General features: G+C 37.8%; 1 protein-coding gene across 2 annotated transcripts in view; it reads left to right on the top strand.

Annotated features, from left to right (window-relative positions):
- The window catches only part of FMN2 (formin 2), a 367,841-nt gene that overhangs the window by 78,283 nt on the left and 271,376 nt on the right, over positions 1-18,182 (top strand). The gene's annotated exons all lie outside the window — the stretch shown is intronic.

Raw genomic sequence — 18,182 nt, 5'->3', positions numbered from 1 at the left:
CTTTATTCCAAACTCAGCAAGTCAGAAAGCCCCTCTACAGCATCATTACAGGGTCAGAACAGAGAGTGGATAGAGATCCTAGTCCATTTATGGATAGTTCTGACTGCCATTTATTGTTTTGGGTTCTAGTTACAAATAATACATGTTCATTGAGAGGGTTTGAAAAATTTATGAAAGCTCAAGAGGAAATCAAATCATCTATACTTCCATGACCTTGGGCTTTTATAAATTTTCAAGTCCTCATTGAATATGAATTATTTGCATTATGTTTATTTAAATATATATGCCATTCACTTTAATGTTGAGTTTGCAACCCCCCCCCCTTTTAAAAATATTTTGTCATTAATAAAACAAACTTGTTAACAGAACAAAGCAAGCCCTGGGCTCAGGTGGCTTCATTGGCGAATTCCATCAAACCTTTAAAGAAGAAATAATACCAGTCTTACATACGCTCTGTCCCAAAATAAAGAAGGGTACACTATCCCACTTATTTTATGAGACTAAACTTTCCCTGATACTGGATCTAGACAAAGTCACTAGAAAAATACAGACAGGGATCCCTGATCAAAACATAACTAGGGCATTCCCTAACAAAATATTTTCACACTTAATCCAATAATGTATAAAAAGGAGTGTGAGGTTGGTATGACACTTAAACTCAACAAAACAAAAAGGAGACAATTACATAGTCTCATTAGATGCGGATAAACCCTCTGACAAAATTCAATGCCCATTCTAGTAAAAAATTTGGCAGACTAGGAAAAGAGAATGGCTTCACAGTGATAAGCAAAACCTATGAAAAACCTAGGGCTGACATCAAGTTTAATGGTGAAAGACCGTATTGTCTCCCTGTCAATGGGAACAAGTCAAGGATGCCCACCTTCACTTCTGCTCAACGTCATACTAGGGATTTGCTATTGAACTAAGACAAGAAAAATAAACACAAGGCATAAAGAGTAGAGAGAAACAAAACTTTCTGAACGTACAGATGGCATGATTGTTTATGTAGAAAATTCTGATGACAGTATATTTTTTTTGTTTCATGTTTTTCTTTAAATTCCATTTTGTTAACAGTGTAATATTAGTTTCAGTAGTAGGATTTAGTGATTTATCACTTACTTACATATAACACCCAGTACTCATCATAACAAGTGCCTTCCTTAATACCCATTACCCATTTAACCCATCCCAATGCCCACCTCCCCTCCAGCAACCCTCAGTTTGTTCTCTATAGTTAAGAGTCTGTTACACTTTCTCTCGCTTTTTTCTCCCTATATTTATTCATCTGTTTCATTTCTTAAATTCCAATATGAATGAAAGCATATGATATTTATCTTTACTGACTTATTTCACTTAGCATAATACACTCTAGCTCTATCCTATCATTGCACATGGCAAGGTTTCATTCCTTTTTATGGCTGAGTAATATTCCATTGTGTGTGTGTGTGTGTGTGTGTGTGTGTGTGTGTGTGTGTACTACTACTTTATCTATCCTTCAACTCTGATGACAATACTAAACAATCATTAGAACTAATATATGAATTTAAGAAGCTTATGAAGCAAAGGCGAACATGAAAATAGATCATATTTCATGAAGTTAAAGAAAGAATACCACTTAAACTCTCATAACTGGAATTTAATTAAAAATTTGGAGAAAGAAAAATAGCATGAAGAACATGAAGTATACAGAGATAAATTTAACAAAATATAGGCAAGATTTATATGCTGAAAACTACCTAACGTTGCCAAAGTTACTGAAAGAACTAAGATTGAACCATAGATTCAACACAATCCCAAAAATCATCCCAGCAGGCATTTAGTAGACATTGACCGTTTATTCTAAAATATATATTGACGTACAAAGGAACTATAAAGATAAAAATAGTTTCAGAAAAGATAAAGTTGGCAGACTAGCCAATACTACCTGGCCTCAAGACTAAGAGTAAAGCTACTAGGGCAGTGTGGTATGGGCTTGATAATAGGCTCATAAACATAGAGATCAACAGAACAGAATAGAGTACCTAGAAATTAGACCCACATATATGTGGTCACTTTAGTTTTCAACATATACATCAAGGCAATTCAAATATTTTACTAATCTTTTATACTGGGAAATACAGTTTACGTATAGAAAAAGAAGTACAGCCCAGTGATTTATCACAGATACATCACCTCTGTAACTAACTACTGCCCTGATCTACAAAGAAAACATTGACAGTGTCTTAGAAAATTCCTCTTGTTCCTATTCCTTGCTACCAAAGATAACTTGACTTGAATGGTAATCACAACCCACTTTTCCTTAGGATTTTAGTACCCTAACCGTAATACCAGTCCTAACCCACTGTAGTTTAATTTTGCCTGCTTCTAGACGTTTGAATAAATATTCTCCAGGGTGCATTTTTCTGTGTCTACTTTTTTTTTTGCTCACATGGTGTGTAGTTTGTGCGGAGTTGTAATTTATTTTCATTTTTGTAGTTTCTCCACTGTATGAGGAATTCATATTTGATCTAGGTGTTCTGCTTTTCTGTTTTGAATAATCACAAATAATGATGTTATGGACATTCTTGTACATTTCTGTGGATGAACATGTGCACATTTCTGTTGGATATATTCCAAGGAGTAGAATTTTTAGGTTGTATGATGTGCAAAAATAAGCTTTATGAGATGTGGCTAATGCATTTCTAAAGTGGTTTTACCAGCTTACAATGTCCTCAGCAGCATATGACAATTCCCATTGGTTTACATTCTTCAGAAGTTTGGTATTGGCACTCTTTTATTATTTTTATGACTACTATATTAGTGACTTCAGCCATTTTGGTGGATGTGTAATGTTATGCCACTCTGATTTTAATTAACCTTTTTCTGACCGTTAATGTAGGTGATAATTTTTTCATGTCTTTATTTGTACATTCTTCTTTGAAGTTTCTTATTCATTTTTCTATGGGTTGATTGTAATTTCTTGGTGACTGTAGTAACTCTATTATGGATTAACATCCTTTGTCAGTCAGATGTTTACTTTATGGTGTCTTTTGGTGATTACTTTAAATGTAGTCCAAATAATTAACCCTTTCTTTGACAACTAGTGTATTGGGCCCTGTTTAAAAGTCTTAGTCCACTGTACAAGCAACAATATAGCCTCCTATATTAACTTCCAAAAGCTTTGTTTTTTTTTGTCTTTTCTATTTTGTTTTTTTTTAATAGTTTATTGTCAAGTTGGAGTCTGTATAATACCCAGTGTTCATCCCCACAAGTGTCCTCCTCCATGCCCATCACCCCCCTTCGACTCCCCCCCGCATCTGCCCTCAGTTTGAACTCTGCATTCAAGAGTCTCTCTTGGTTTGCCTTCCTCCCTCTCCCCAACTATTTTTCCCCTTCTTCTTCCTCATGGTTCTCTATTAAGTTTCTTCTAATCCTCCTATATGTGCAAACATATGGTATCTGTCCTTCTCTGCCTGACTTATTTTTCTCAGCATAAAACCCTCAAGTTCCATCCATGTTGCTACACATGGCCAGATTTCATTGTTTCTCATTGCCATGTAGTATTCCATTGTATAGATTAACCACATCTTCTTGATCCATTCGTCTGTTGATTGACACTTAGGCTCTTTCCATGTTTTGGCTGTTGTTGAGAGTGCTGCTATGAACATTGGAGTACATGTGCCCCTACGCATCAGCACTTCTGTATCCCTTGGGTAAATTCCTAGCAGTGCTACTGCTGGGCCATAGGGGAGTTCTGTTGTTAATTTTTTGAGGAACCTCCACACTCTTTTCCAGAGGGGCTGCATGTGCACAGTTTACATTCCCACCAACAGTGTAGGAGGGTGCCCATGTCTCCACATCCTCACCAGCATCTATAGTCTCCTGATGTGTTCATTTTAGCCACTCTGACTGGCGTGAGGTGGTATCTCAGTGTGGTTTTGATTTGTATTTCCCTGCTGATGAGTAACATTGAGCACCTTTTCATGTGCCTGTTGGCCATCTGGATATCTTCTTTGGAGAAGTGTCTGTTCATGTCTTCTGCCCATTTCTTCACTGGATTGTTTGTTTTTTGGGCGTGGAGTTTGGTGAGTTCCATCTAGATTTTGGCGACTAGCCCTTTATCTGATATGTCATTTGCAACTATCTTTTCCCATTGTGTCGGTTGCCTATTAGTTTTGTGGATTGTTTCCTTTGCCATGCAGAAGCTTTTAATCATGATGAGGTCCCAAAAGTTCATTTTTGCTCTTGGTTCCCTTGCCTTTGGGGATGTGTCAAGTAAGAAATTGCTGCGGTAGAGGTCAAGGAGGCTGTTTCCTGCTTTCTCCTCTAGGGTTTTGATGGTTTCCTGTCTCACCTTCAGGTCCTTTATCCATTTTGAGTTTATTTTTGTGTATGGTATAAGAAAGTGGTCTAGTTTCATTCTTCTGTGTGTTGCTGTCCAATTTTCCCAGCACCATCTCTTAAAGAGGCTGTCTTATTTCCTTTGGATACTCTTTCCTGATTTGTCAAAGATTAATTGGCCATACATTTGTGGTTCCAATTTTGGGTTCTCTATTCCATTGGTCAGTGTGTCTGATTTTGTGCCAATACCATACTGTCTTGATGATGGCAGCTTTGTAGTAGAGGCTAAAGTCTGGGACTGTGATGCCTCCCGTTTTGGTTTTCTTCTTCATTATTACTTTGGCTATTTGGGGTCTTTTGTGGTTCCATACAAATTTTAGGATTGTTTGTTCAGCTTTGAGAAGAATTCTGGTGCAATTTTGATTGAGATTACATTGAATGTGTAGATTGTTTTGGGTAGTATTAATGTTTTAACAGTATGTATTCTTCCAATCCATGAGTATGGAATGTTTTTCCATTTCTTTGTGTCTTCTATAATTTCTTTTATAAGTTTTCTTTCATTTTCAGCATACAAATCTTTTACATCTTTGGTTAGGTTTATTCCTAGATATTTTATGGTCTTTGGTGCAATTGTGAACGGTATCAGTTTCTTGATTCCCATTTCTGTTGCTTCATTATTGGTGTATAGAAATGCAACCGATCTGTACGTTGATTTTGTACCCTGCAATTTTGCTGAATTCATAGATCAAGTCTAGCAGACTTTTGATGGAGTCTGTAGGGTTTTCCATATAGAGTATCATGTCTTCTTTGAAAAGTGAAAGTTTGACTTCATCTTTGACAATTCTGATGGCTTTTATTTCCTTTTGTTGTGTTATTCCTGATATTAGGACTTCCAACACTATGTTAAACAGCAGTAGTGAGAAACTGCTTTATTCCTGATCTCAGGGGGAAAGCTCTCAGTTTTTCCCCATTGAGGATATTAGCTGTGGGCTTTACATAAATGGCTTTTATGATGTTTAAGTAAGTTCCTTCTATCCTGACTTTCTGGAGGGTTTTTATTAAGAAAGGATGCTGTATTTTGTCAAATGCTTTTTCTGCATCTATGGACAGGATCATATGGTTCTTTTCTTTTGTTGATGTGATGTATCACACTGATTGATTTGTGAATATTGAACCAGCCCTGTAACCCAGGAATGAATCCCACTTGATCTTGGTGGATAATTCTTTTTATGTGCTGTTGAATTTGATTTGCTAGTATCTTGTTGAGGATTTTTGCATCCATATTCATCAGGGATATTGGCCTATAGTTTTCTCCTTTTTGCTGGGTCTCTGTCTGGCTTGGGAATCAAAGTGATGCTGGCTTCATAGAATGAGTCTGGAAGTTTTCCTTCCATTTCTGTTTTTTGGAACAGCTTGAGAAGAATGGGTATTAACTCCGTCTGGTAGAATTCCCCAGGGAAGCTGTCTGGTCCAGGGCTCTTATTTGTTGGGAAATTTTTGATAACTGATGCAATTTCATCACTAGTTATGGGTCTGTTCAACTTTTCTTTTTCTTCCCATCTGAGTTTTGCTAGTGTGTGGGTGTTTGGGAATTTGTCTATTTCTTTCAGGTTGTCCTGTTTGTTGGCATATAGTTTTTCATAGTTTTCCCTGATAATTGCTTTTATTTCTGAGGGATTGTGATAAATCCATTTTTCATTCGTGATTTTATGTATTTGGGTCTTTTCTCCTTTCTTTTTGAAAGCCTGGCTAGAGGTTTATCAACTTTATTTATTCTTTCAAAAAAACAAATTCTTGGTTTCATTGATCTGTTCTACTGTTTTTTTCTGTATTCTATATTGTTTATTTCTACCCTGATCTTTATTATTTCTCTTCTTCTAGGTTTGGGTGTCTTTGCTATTCTGCTTCTACTTCCTTTAGGTGTGCTGTGAGATTTTTTATTTGGGATTTTTCTTGTTTCTTGTGATAGGCCTGGATTGCAATGTATTTTCTTTTTAGGACTGCCTTTGCTAAATACCAAAGGGTTTTTATTTTTGTATTTTCATTTTCATTGGTTACCATATATATTGTAAAATTTCTACTCTAATTGCTTGGTCGAACCATTTCTTCTTTAGTAGGATGTTTTTTAATCTCCATGCCTTTGGAGGTTTTCCAGACCCTTTCCTGTGGCTGATTTCAGTTTTCATAACATTGTGATCTGAAAGTGTGGACGGTATGATCTCAGTTCTTTTATATACATTGAGGGCTGCTTTGTGACTCAGTATGTGATCTATGTTGGAGAATGTACCATGTGCACTCGAGAAGAAAGTGTATTTCACTGCTTTGGGATGTAGAAGTCTATATATATCTGTGAAGGCCATCTGGTCTTCTGTGTCATTCAGTGTCATTGTGTTTTTACTGATTCTCTGTCTAGCTGATCTATCCATTGCTATAAACGGAACATTAAAGTCCCTGCAATTAGCACATTCTTTCAATGAGATTGCTTATGTTTGTGATTAATTGTTTTATGTATTTGGATGCTACCGAATTCGGTGCTCAGATATTTATAATTGCTAAGTTTTCCTAATGGATAGATCCTGTAATTATTATATAATGCCCTTCTTCATCCCTTGTTACTGCCTTTACAGTACAGTTTGTCCGATATAAGTATGGCTACTCCAGGTTTCTTTTGACTTCGAGTAGCATTATAGATAGTTTTCCATCCCCTCCCTTTCAATCTGAAGGTGTCCTCTGGTCTAAAATGAGTCTCTTGTGGACAGTAAATAGATAGGTCTTGTTTTTTTGTTTTTTTGTTTTTAATCCCTTCTGATACCCTATGTCTTTTGATTGGAGCATTTAGTCCATTTACTTTCAGTCTTATTATTGAAAATATGGGTTTAGAGTCATTGTGTTCTTTGTAGGTTTCATGCTTGTAGTGATGATATCTCTGGTCCTTTGTGTTCTTTGCAACACTTCCCTCACAGAGTCCCCCTTAGGATCTCTTGTGGGGTTGTTTTAGTGGTGACGAATGCCTTTAGTTTTTGTTTGTTTGGGAAAAAATTTATCTCTCCTTCTATTCTGAATGATAGGGTAGCTGGATCAAGGACTCTTGGCTGCATATTTTTCTATTCATCACATTGAAGATTTACTGCCATTCCTTTTGGCCTGCCAAGTTTCAGTAAATAGATCTGCTACTACCCTGATGTGTCTACCTTGTATGTTAAGGCTCATTTATCCCAAGCTGCTTTCAGAATTCTCCCTTTATCCTTATATTTTGTCAATTTCACTATGCTATGTCATGCAGAAGATCGATTCAAGTTACATCTGAGGGGAGTTCTCTGTGCCGTTTGGATTTCAGTGTGTTTTCTTCCCCAGGTTGGGGAAGTTCTCAGCTATGAGAACCCTTCAGCCCCTTTCTCTCTGTCTTCTTCTGGAATTCCCATGATATGGATATTGTTCCGTTTGATTGCATGACTCCGTTCTCTAATCTCCTTTCGTGCTCGTAGATCATTTTATCTCTCTTTTTCTTGGCTTCCTCATTTTCCATAATTTTATCTTCTACAATTTCTTTTTGTTTTTTAATGTTTGTTTTTGACAGAGATAGAGCATGAATGGGGGAGGGGCAGAGAGAGAGGGAGACACAGAATCTGAAACAGGCTCCAGGCACAGAACCCGATGTGGGGGTCTAACTCACAGATCATGAGGTCGTGACCTGAGCTGAAGTCAGATGTTTAACTGACTGAGCCTCCCAGGCACCCCCATAATTTTATCTTCTAATTCACCTTTTCTCCCCTCTGCCTCTTCAATCCATGCTGTGGCCCCCTCCATTTTATTTTGCACCTCATTTATAGCATGTTTTGATTCATCATAACTGTATTTAAGATCCTTGATCTCTATAGCAATGGGGTCTCTGTTGTCTTCTATGCTTTTTTCAAGCCCAGTGATTAATTTTATGACTATTATTCTAAATTCTTGTTCATTTATATTGCTTATATATGTTTTGATCATTTTTTTAGCTGTCACTTCTTTGTGGAATTTCTTTTGAGGAGAATTCTTCTGTTTCATCATTTTGGCTAGTTTTCAGTCTAAGTTTTAAAAGCTTGTTATGTGCTCTGTACCTGTGAGTACTGCTACATTAAGGGGAGCTCATACACTGTCCAGAGCCTGGCCTTTCAAGAGGTGTTTTTTGGGGAGTGTTTATTGTTCTCTGTTGTTGTGACTTTGGTTATTTTATTTCCCTACTCGTAGAGGTGTTTTGGCCCCTCCACCAGGTGTGCTTTGGTTTGTTCCTTGAAGTAACCTGGGAGAGGAAAGCCAACAGGCAAACAAATAGGAACGAAAAACACGGAAACACACGAACAAATAAAACAAAGAAATAAACAGAAATAAAAACCAAAAAAAATCCAAAGCAAAAACCCAGAAATACCAGCTACAAGTAAAGGACAGGGTGGAGGCGGTGCTGATGGAAAAGCATATACAAAGAGAAATGAGAGAAGTGTGGAAACAGAAAATGAACATTGACCAGGCAGAGACACTCAAAGGCTTAATCCAGAGAAAGAGAAAGGAGAATAAGGAAGGAGGTGAGGAAATAGAAACGAAGGTAAAGTTACCCAGAGAAAATATATGGCTTGATTATTCCAGAGAGAGAGAAATAAAGTAAAGAGGGAGCTGTAGAACCGCATCAAGAGAATGGATTCAATATCTCTGTTTAAGAAAACCAGTAATCAGAGTAACCAGCATAGAGGATGGAGGAAATAAGAAGGAGAAAAGGGAGAGTATATCTAATAACAAGAATTGACTTAGAATTAATCCAGGCAATGCCACAGTGCTGGTCTGGAGGATGCGCCGTCTGGTTCCACAGCATCCATTCAGCTCCAGTAGATAAGTGGCTAGTAGTGAGGAGGGACGTGGTTTGGTGTAGGCAGGCCCTGCCTCCACTGTGGGCCCCACAGACCGATCCCTGAGGCCCTGCCTTGGTGGTTGTGTGGAGAAAAATGGCAGCCCCCCAGTCCCTTTTCTCATGGGCCAGGGGTCCCAAATCACTCCTTTGGATCCATCCTCACCGTGCCAGGGGCGCAGACGAGGCAGGCTCCTATGTCCCATGCCTAGCTGGGTTTTAAACTCTCACTCCCTGCGTGTTGAATGTAATTCTGTGGCTGTGCTGCAGCACTTCAGGGGAGGGGACCGGATTCTCCTGCTGCACACTGCACCCCTGATGTACCACTGAACCTGGAGATGACTCCTTTCCTCCCCAGGTGTGGAAACAGGGCAGCCGGCCCCAGTCTGAAGAAAGCCCTGCAGTTAGAGATGGGATGATGGGATCCCTCTCCGTCCCAGTCAGAGGTTTTTCTCTTGTCTAGATACAGTCCTATGCTTCCTCAGCCACTCTTCTCTTCCCTTTGTCTCTCTGCAGAAGGGGATCCCTCCTCTCCATGCCTCTGTGGCCCATTTTATCTCTCCTAGTTCGCAGTCCCGCACCTATGGGGCCGTCTGGTTTCCCCATTTTCTTCCTGGTAGACTCTGTCTCTTTTCCTCCCAGACTCTTGGGGTTCAAAGTCCTTTGGCTTCTGCCCTTCTTTGAGAGTCACGGGAATATGGATGTCCCTACTTCTCAGCCATGTTGACCTTCTCCCTGAAATTTTCTTGTATAAAGCACTAGCAGAAAAATGTTAACCGGAGATATTTTAAGGTGATAATCCAACCCTCACCTTGGCTAAAAAATCTCACTTTTTAGAATGCCTTTTAGAAGCACTTTTAGAATGCCTAAGTTTGAGCATTATATTTTCTAGTGATTCTTCTAAAATAAACTATGGATTATAGTTCTGAATTATTTTGGAGATTATTATTTACAATAATAATTGTAATTATTACAAAATTGTAATAATTTACAAAAAGTCATTTACCTATCAGTTAAACGATAGGTAAATATCTGCTACCAGTAATATTTTTTTCTTGTTAGAGATAGTGGGCTTATGGTCTATTTATGTCACTTGTGTATGATTTTATTTTATTTATTTTATTTTTTTAGTATATTATTTTAAATCTTCTGATCTGCCTGTGGTAGAAAACTCATTTTTCTTAAACAGGTAGGAGTGATCCAGTTCAACTAAAATCAAAACACAGTTTAAGAATTTAAGAGTATAGTAGTGTTAGGAAACATATTTTTGTTTTGACCCAGATATAAAATTATAATATGAGTTGTAAAAAAATTATTTTAATTACTCCTGACCTTTGTAGTTCTTAAACACTCACTGTATGTCTCCTGTATGTACAGAATAATGTCCTGGGGGAAAAGATGTACGTAGATTATGGTAGGTGGAGTAAAGGATTTATAACCCGGCTTGGGAAAGTAACAAATACATGTATGAAATGTTAAATGGAAATACAGCAGAGAAAAAGACATTCATGGATGGTTCAGGAAAGACCACAAGGGAATCAATAATTGTAATTGATATAAAAACTTAACTACAATCATCAGAAATGCCAAGAAAACTCTGGAGACCAAGGTTTGCTACAACTAGTTTCTCATCCTAAAGCAAAAATTTAATGTTGGTTCTGTATCTTGATGTGTACAAATGATGATGATTTTGAATTCCTCTGAAAAGAACTTTTTTTTAAATACAAGAAATGATGTATGATTATTCTAACCGTAAATTTAAAAAAATCAAAACAAGTGGTACTCATGATGTCTTATGTTTAAATAATATCATGTCATTTTCATAGCTCTTTCCACACAGTCTTTCATAGCTCTTTCTGCTCCTTCTTCATGCCAGTCCTATAAAAAAGACCAGGGCGGATGTTTTTTTCTGATTTACTGATAAGAATATCAAGACTTCATAACGCTAACAGATTTGTCTATGGTGGCATTGATGATATACCAGGAGTATTGTCTACACATATTTTTCTTTGCTTTTAAAATTAAGAATGGTTTCTACATTTTTATTTTTTAAATATATTTTTTTTTGTCAAGTTAGCTGACGTATAGTGTATACAGTGTGCTCTTGGTTTTGGGGGTAGATTCCCGTGATTCATCGCTTACATACACCACCCAGTGCTCATCCCACAAGTGCCCTTCTCGATGCCCATCACCCATTTCCCCTCTCAACCCTCTGTATTTAAGAGTATATTGTGATTTGCCTCCCTCTCTGTTTGAAACTAATTTTTTCCCTTCCCTTCCCCCATGGTCTTCTGTTAAGTTTCTTAAGTTACACATATGAGTGAAGGCATATGATATCTGTCTTTCTCTGACTGACTTATTTCACTTAGCATAATAAATGGCAGGATTTCATTCTTTCTCATTGCCAAGTAGTATTCCATTGTATATATAACCACATCTTTTTTATTCATTCATCAGTTGATGGACATTTGGGCTTTTTCCATAATTTGACTATTGTTGAAAGAGGTGCTATAAACGTTGGAGTACAAGTGTTCCTATGAATCAGCACTCTTTTATCCTTTGGATAAATTCTTAGTAGTGTCATTGCTGGGTTGTAGGGTGGTTCTATTTTTAATTTTTTTGAGGAACCTCCACACTGTTTTCCATAGTGCTGCACCACTCTGTATTCCCATCAACAGTGCAAGAGGGTTCCCTTTTCTCTACACCCTTGCCAACTTCTGTTGTTTCCTGAGTTGTTCATTTTAGCCACTCTGACCGGTAAGGGGTGGTATTTCAGTGCGGTTTTGATTTGTATTTCCCTGATGGTGAGTGACTTTGATCATCTTTTCATGTGTCTGTTGGCCATCTGGATGTATTCTTTAGAAAAGGGTCTATTCATGTCTTCTGTCCATTTCTTCACTGGATTATTTGTTTTCTGGGTGTTGAATTTGTTAAGTTCTTTATAGATTTTGGATATAGACCCTTTATCTGATATGTGATTTGCAAGTACCTTCTTCATTCTATCGGTTGCCTTTTAGTTTTTTTGATTGTTTTCTTTGCAGTGCAGAAGCTTTTTTATCTTGATGAGGTCCCAGTAGTTCATTTTTGCCTTTAATTCCCTTGACTTTGGAGATGTGTTGAGTAAGAAATTGCTATGGTTGAGGTCAAGGAGTTTGTTTCCTGCTTTCTCCTGTAGGGTTTTGATGGTTTCCTGTCTCACATTTAGGTCTTAAATCCATTTTGAGTTTGTTTTTGTGCTTGGTGTAAGAAAGTGATCAGTTTCATTCTCCAGCATATTGCTGTCCAGTTCTCCCAGCACCGTTTGCTAAAGAGGCTGTCTTTTTTCCATTGGATACTCTTTCCTGCTTTGTCAAAGATTAGTTGGCCATACAACTAATTACAACTTTGTAGTAGAGGCTAATGTCTGGGATTGTAATGCCTCCCGTTCTGGTTTTCTTCTTCAATATTACTTTGGCTATTCGAGGTCTTTCGTGGTTCCATACAAATTTTAGGATTGTTCTAGCTTTGAGAAGAATGCTGGTGCAGCTTTCATAGGGATTGGATTGAATGTGTAGATTGCTTTGGGTAGTATTGACGTTTTAACAATATATGTTCTTCCAATCCATGAGTATGGAATGCTTTTCCATTTCTTTGTGTCTTCTTCAATTTCCTTCATAAGTTTTCAGCAGACAGATCTTTTATATCTTTGGTTAGGTTTATTCCTAGGTATTTTATGGTTCTTGGTGCAATTGTAAATGGGACTGATTTCTTGATTCCCCTTTCTGTTGCTTCACTATTGGTGTATAGAAATGCATCCGATTTCTGTACATTGGTTTTGTACCCTGTGACTTTGCTAAATTCATGGATCAGTTCTAGCAGTTGTTTGGTGGAGTCTATTGGGTTTTCCATGTAGAGTATCATGTCATCTGAGAAAAGGGAAAGTTTGACTTATTCTTTGACAATTTGGATGCCTTTTATTTCATTTTGTTGTCTGATTGCTGAGACACGTACTTCCAACACTATGTTAAATAACAGTGGTGAGGGTGGACATCCCTGTCATATTCCCGATCTCAGGGGGAAAGCTCTCAGTTTTTCACCACTGAGGATGATATTATGTGTGGGGTTTTCAGTAAGGTATGTTCTTTCTATTCCAACCTTCTTGAGGGTTTTTATTAAGAAAAGATGCTGTTTTGTCAGATGCTTTTTCTGCATCTATTGACAGGATCATATGGTTCTTATCTTTTCTTTTGTTAATGTGACATATCACACTGATTTATTTGCGAATATTAAACCAGCCCTGCAACCCGGGAATGAATTCCGCCTGATCATGGTGAATAATTCTTGTAATATGCTGTTGAATTCGATTTGCTCATATCTTCTTGAGAATTTTTGCATCCATGTTCATCAGGGTTATTGGCCTGTGATTTTCCTTTTTAGTAGGGTCTCTGTCTGGTTTGGGAATCAAGGTAGTGCTGCCTTCATAGAACGAGTCTCCAAGGTTTCATTTCATTTCTATTTTTCAGGACATCTTGAGAAGGATAGGTACTAACTCAGCTTTAAGTGTCTGGAAAAGTTTCCCTGGGAAGCCATTTGGTCCAGGACTCTTATTTGTTGGGAGATTTTCGATAACTAATTGAATTTATTTGCTGGCTATGTGTCTGTTCAAATTTTCTATTTCTTCCCGTTTGAGTTTTGTTAGTGTATTGGTATTTAGGAATTTGTCCATTTCTTCCAGGTAGTCCAGTTTGTTGTCATATAAGTTTTCATAGTATTCTCTGATCATTGTATTTCCGTGGTGTTGATGTGATCTGTCCTTTTTCATTTGTGGTTTTATCTATGTGGGGCCTCTCTTTTGTTTTTGAGAAGTCTGGCCAGGGACTTATAAATTTTGTTTATTTTTTCAAAAATACAGCTCTTACATTCATTGTTCTGTTCCACTAGGGTTTTTTTTTTTTTTTTAATTCTATATTGTTTATTTCTGCTCTAATCTTTTTTTTAGAATCTTTTTTTTAATGCTTTTTATTTATTTCTGAGAGATAGAGACGGTGTGAGCAGGGGAGGGTCAGAGAGAGAGGGAGACACAGAATCTGAAGCAGGCTCCAGGCTCTGAACTAGCTGTCAGCACAGAGCCCGACGCAGGGCTTGAACCCACGAACCTTGAGATCATGACCTGAGCCGAAGTCGGACGCTTAACTGACTGAGCCACCCACGCGTCCCTTCTGCTCTAATCTTTATTATTTCTCTTCTTCTGTTGGCCTTGGGGTTTCTTTGCTGTTCTGCTTCTAGATCCTTTAGATGTGTCATTAGGTTTTGTATCTGAGATTTTTCTTGTTTCTTGAGATAGGCCTGAATTGTAGTGTATTTTCCTCTTAGGACTGTCTTTGCTGCATCCCAAAGGATTTGGATTGTTGTGTTTTCATTTTCATTTGCTTCCATATATTTTTAAAATTTCTTCTTTAATGCCTGCTTGACCCATTCATTCTTCAGTAGGATGTTCTTTAACCTCCATGCATGTGGAGGTTTTCCAAATTTTTCTTGTGATTGAAAAGATTTCAAAGGTGATTTCAAGTTTTGTAGCATTGTGATCTGCAAATACGCATGGTATGATCTTAATTCTTTTATAGTTGTTGAGGGCTCTTTCGTGATCCAGTATGTGATCTATCTTGGAAAATGTCCTATGTACACTCGAGAAGAATGTGTATACTGCTGCTTTTGGATGAAAAGTTCTGAATATATCTGTCCAGGCCATCTGTTCCAATGTATCGTTCAAGGCCATTTTTTCTTTATTGATTTTCTGCCTAAAAGATCTGTCCATTCGCTAGGTCCCCTGCAATTACTATACTCTTATTAATAAAATTGCTTATGTTTGTGATTGTTTTATATATTTGGAGTTATACCAAATTGGGGGCATAAACATTTATAATTGTTAGTTCTTCTTGAGGGATAGGGGCATAAACATTTATAATTGTTAGCTCTTCTTGAGGGATAGACTACGTAAGTATGATATAATGCCCTCTTCATCTCTTATTACAGCCTTTAGTTTAAAATCTAGTTGGTCTGATATAAGTAAGTCTACTCCAGCTTTCTTTTCACTTCCAGTAGCGTGATAGATGGTTTTCCATCCCCTCACTTTCAATCTGAAGGTGTCCTCAAGTCTGAAATGAATCTCTTGTAGACAGAATATAGATTGAATCCATTCTGATACCCCCTGTCTTTTAATTGGAGCATTTAGTCCATTTACTTTCAGCATTATTATTGAAAGACAGGGATTTATCTTTAATTATCTGTAGGTTTCATGCTTGTGGTGATGTATCTGGTCCTTTGTAGTCTTTGTAGCATTAGACTCACAGAGTTCCCCTTAGGACCTATTGTAGGGCTGGTTTTGTGGTCATGAACTCTTTCAGTTTTTGTTTGTCTGGTCAAGACTTTTCTCTCTCCTTCTATTCTGAATGACAGCATTGCTCAATAACTTCTTGGCGCACATTTTTCCTATTCAGCGTATTCAATATTTCTTGCCACTCCCTTCTTGTCTGCCACATTTTGCTGGACAGGTCCGCTTCTACCCTTATGTGTCTGCCCCTGTAGTTTAAGGTCTGTTTGTCCCTAGCTCCTTTCACTTATCTTTGTATTTTGCCAGTTTTAGTATGATATTCCATGGCGAAGACCTATTCCTATTAAATCTGAAGGGAGTTCTTTGTGCCTCTTTGACTTGGATTTCTGCTCCCTTCCACAGATTAGGGAAGTTCTCAGCTATAATTTATTCAAGTAAACCTTCTGCCCCTTTCTCTCTCTCTCTCTCTCTCTCTCCTTCTGGAACTCCTGTGGTATGGATATTATTACATTTCATTGAATCACTTCATTCTCTTATTCTCCCCTCGTGGTCTAGTATATTCTTATCTCTTTCTCACCTTTATCATTTTCCATCCTTGCTCTTTCATACTTGCTTTCACTGCACCATCTCCTGGATGGCATACCATTACTTCTCAAAATGAAGACTGGTAGGGTGCTATATCATTGTTCTGATGCAGGCGTGGTCCACATCAAATGGGACTTCAGCTACACTTTTACTGACCGATTAAATTCCATGATGAGGAGAGCTAGGGAGGTATGGTAGTGGAGTGAAGTTTGATTTAAGGAACATGGAGGGATGAATTGAGTGGGTGGATTAGAGTCATATAGAAAATTTTAAACGATAGGTTGAAGAGGTGGTATTTGTAGGTGTTAAAAACCCATAAAAGAAATTTGTGTTTTGCTTATTTTCTGCTAGTAGAGCTCTACTATGAAGGAAGAATTTTGAGATTACCATCATAGAATTGTGATATATTAAATCCTGAAGTGTGGCTAAAAATCTGGACTGACCAAATTTGTTGTTGTTTGTTTATATGAAGTTTTATAAAGTGCTTTCAACATACTTTGTATTTTGGTAAATTGTGCAATCCTACTTGAAAATGTTTATCCCCTTAGTTGTTGTTGCCTTTTTCATATGGCACCAAGTCCGAGGCTGAGTGGGTCTGTTATTAGGACGATGAAGCTCTCTAGACCGGAGTTGCTTTGTCAGGGAATGTATAGCTTGCTACCTGGGTATGTGCTTGACTGCACTTTCCACGAAAGGTTTACGTGTTGCAGACACAAAGGAGGCAGGATTCTGTGCCTAATATTTGGCAGTAGTCAAAGAAACATTTTCCTAAAGCAGTGGCTGAATACACCACTGTCAGGGCATCAAACCTTGACATTATCCCTCACCCCAAGTCTTATTCTGTTCTTGTAGGGATGAGGATATTCTCTGATATTTTTGTCCATCCTCATATAGAGAGTTACTTCAGTTTCACTAATGAGATCTCATTTCTAACATGTTAATTAAACAAACTACTAATTTCACCAGTGAAAAGCTATTTCTGATACACAGTATGCTAAAAAGCAAAGACTTTGCTGTTGATCAAGATATGAATAGTTGAATTTGGCGCCTGGGTGGCTCATTCAGTTAAATGTCTGACTTCAACTCAGGTCATGATCTCATGGTTCATGTGTTTGAACCCTGCGTCAGGCTCTGTGCTGACAGCTCAGAGCCTGGAGCCTGCTTTGGATTCTGTATCTACCTCTCTCTCCCTCTCTCTCTCTCTCTCTGACCCACTCCCACTTGTGCTCTATGTCTCTCTTAAAAATAAATGAACATTAAGAAAAATATGAATAGTTGAAAGAGTATGGAAAGCTGAGTTGCTTGGCCAGGTCTGCAATGTGACCCTTTCTTATGTAATACTAACCAATCCCAGGAATCTGAATTCTCAGTTAGGGCCAGTGTCTGTAAAGTTAAAGCTTAAACTACAGATCTACACGTTGTCTCTTACTGTCTATCCTGAAACAGTAATTTGTGAATTTTGTATATTAATTAGTTAAATGCATTATGGAAATAGCATTGCCTGTCCTTGGTTAACTCCGTTGGCTTTATAGTCTCAACCCAGTGGTTACACGTATGCTTGTTGTTGTTTGTTTTAATTTGCTCTTCACCTCTACTGTACTGTTATTCTCTTTGCTTTACTTTAGGTTGATCATAAGCCTTAGCCAAATACACCTACAAGTAATGAAAATATCATGAAGAGATGTTAGGGCATGTACATCTTGAGTGCATGCATCCTAAATGCACTCAAAATATACATGGTTAACATGGTTAAACATGTTATTCTGAAATCTTAATGAGCAGTTTTCCAAGGTGTTTATAGGCCTCAAAGTGGCCTCCTTTGTGAGACTTCCATTTTGCTCCCTGGCACTAGGTGTAGTTATGAGCCTTCTCATTCTGTCCAGATTCTCTTAATCTGCAGCTGGGAAGCCCTTCCTTTGCCAGAAGATCCCTTTTCTTCTTGGCAGGTTCATTCACTTTTTCATGGTTTTAGTCCCAAACAGTTTGCAGCCTGGAACCAAGAGAAGTTGGTTTCCTAGGTTTTTGGTTGTTGAAGCAAGGAAGCTGTAATTGTTCTGCGGCGCCCAAGTACAGCCTGTCCTTTGACTTTGC

Source organism: Hyaena hyaena, unplaced genomic scaffold, assembly GCF_003009895.1.
Source record: "Hyaena hyaena isolate Hyena2069 unplaced genomic scaffold, ASM300989v1 scaffold_686, whole genome shotgun sequence".
In the NCBI taxonomy this organism is placed as follows: Eukaryota; Metazoa; Chordata; class Mammalia; order Carnivora; family Hyaenidae; genus Hyaena; species Hyaena hyaena.
This window is presented reverse-complemented; position numbering and strand designations above follow the sequence as displayed.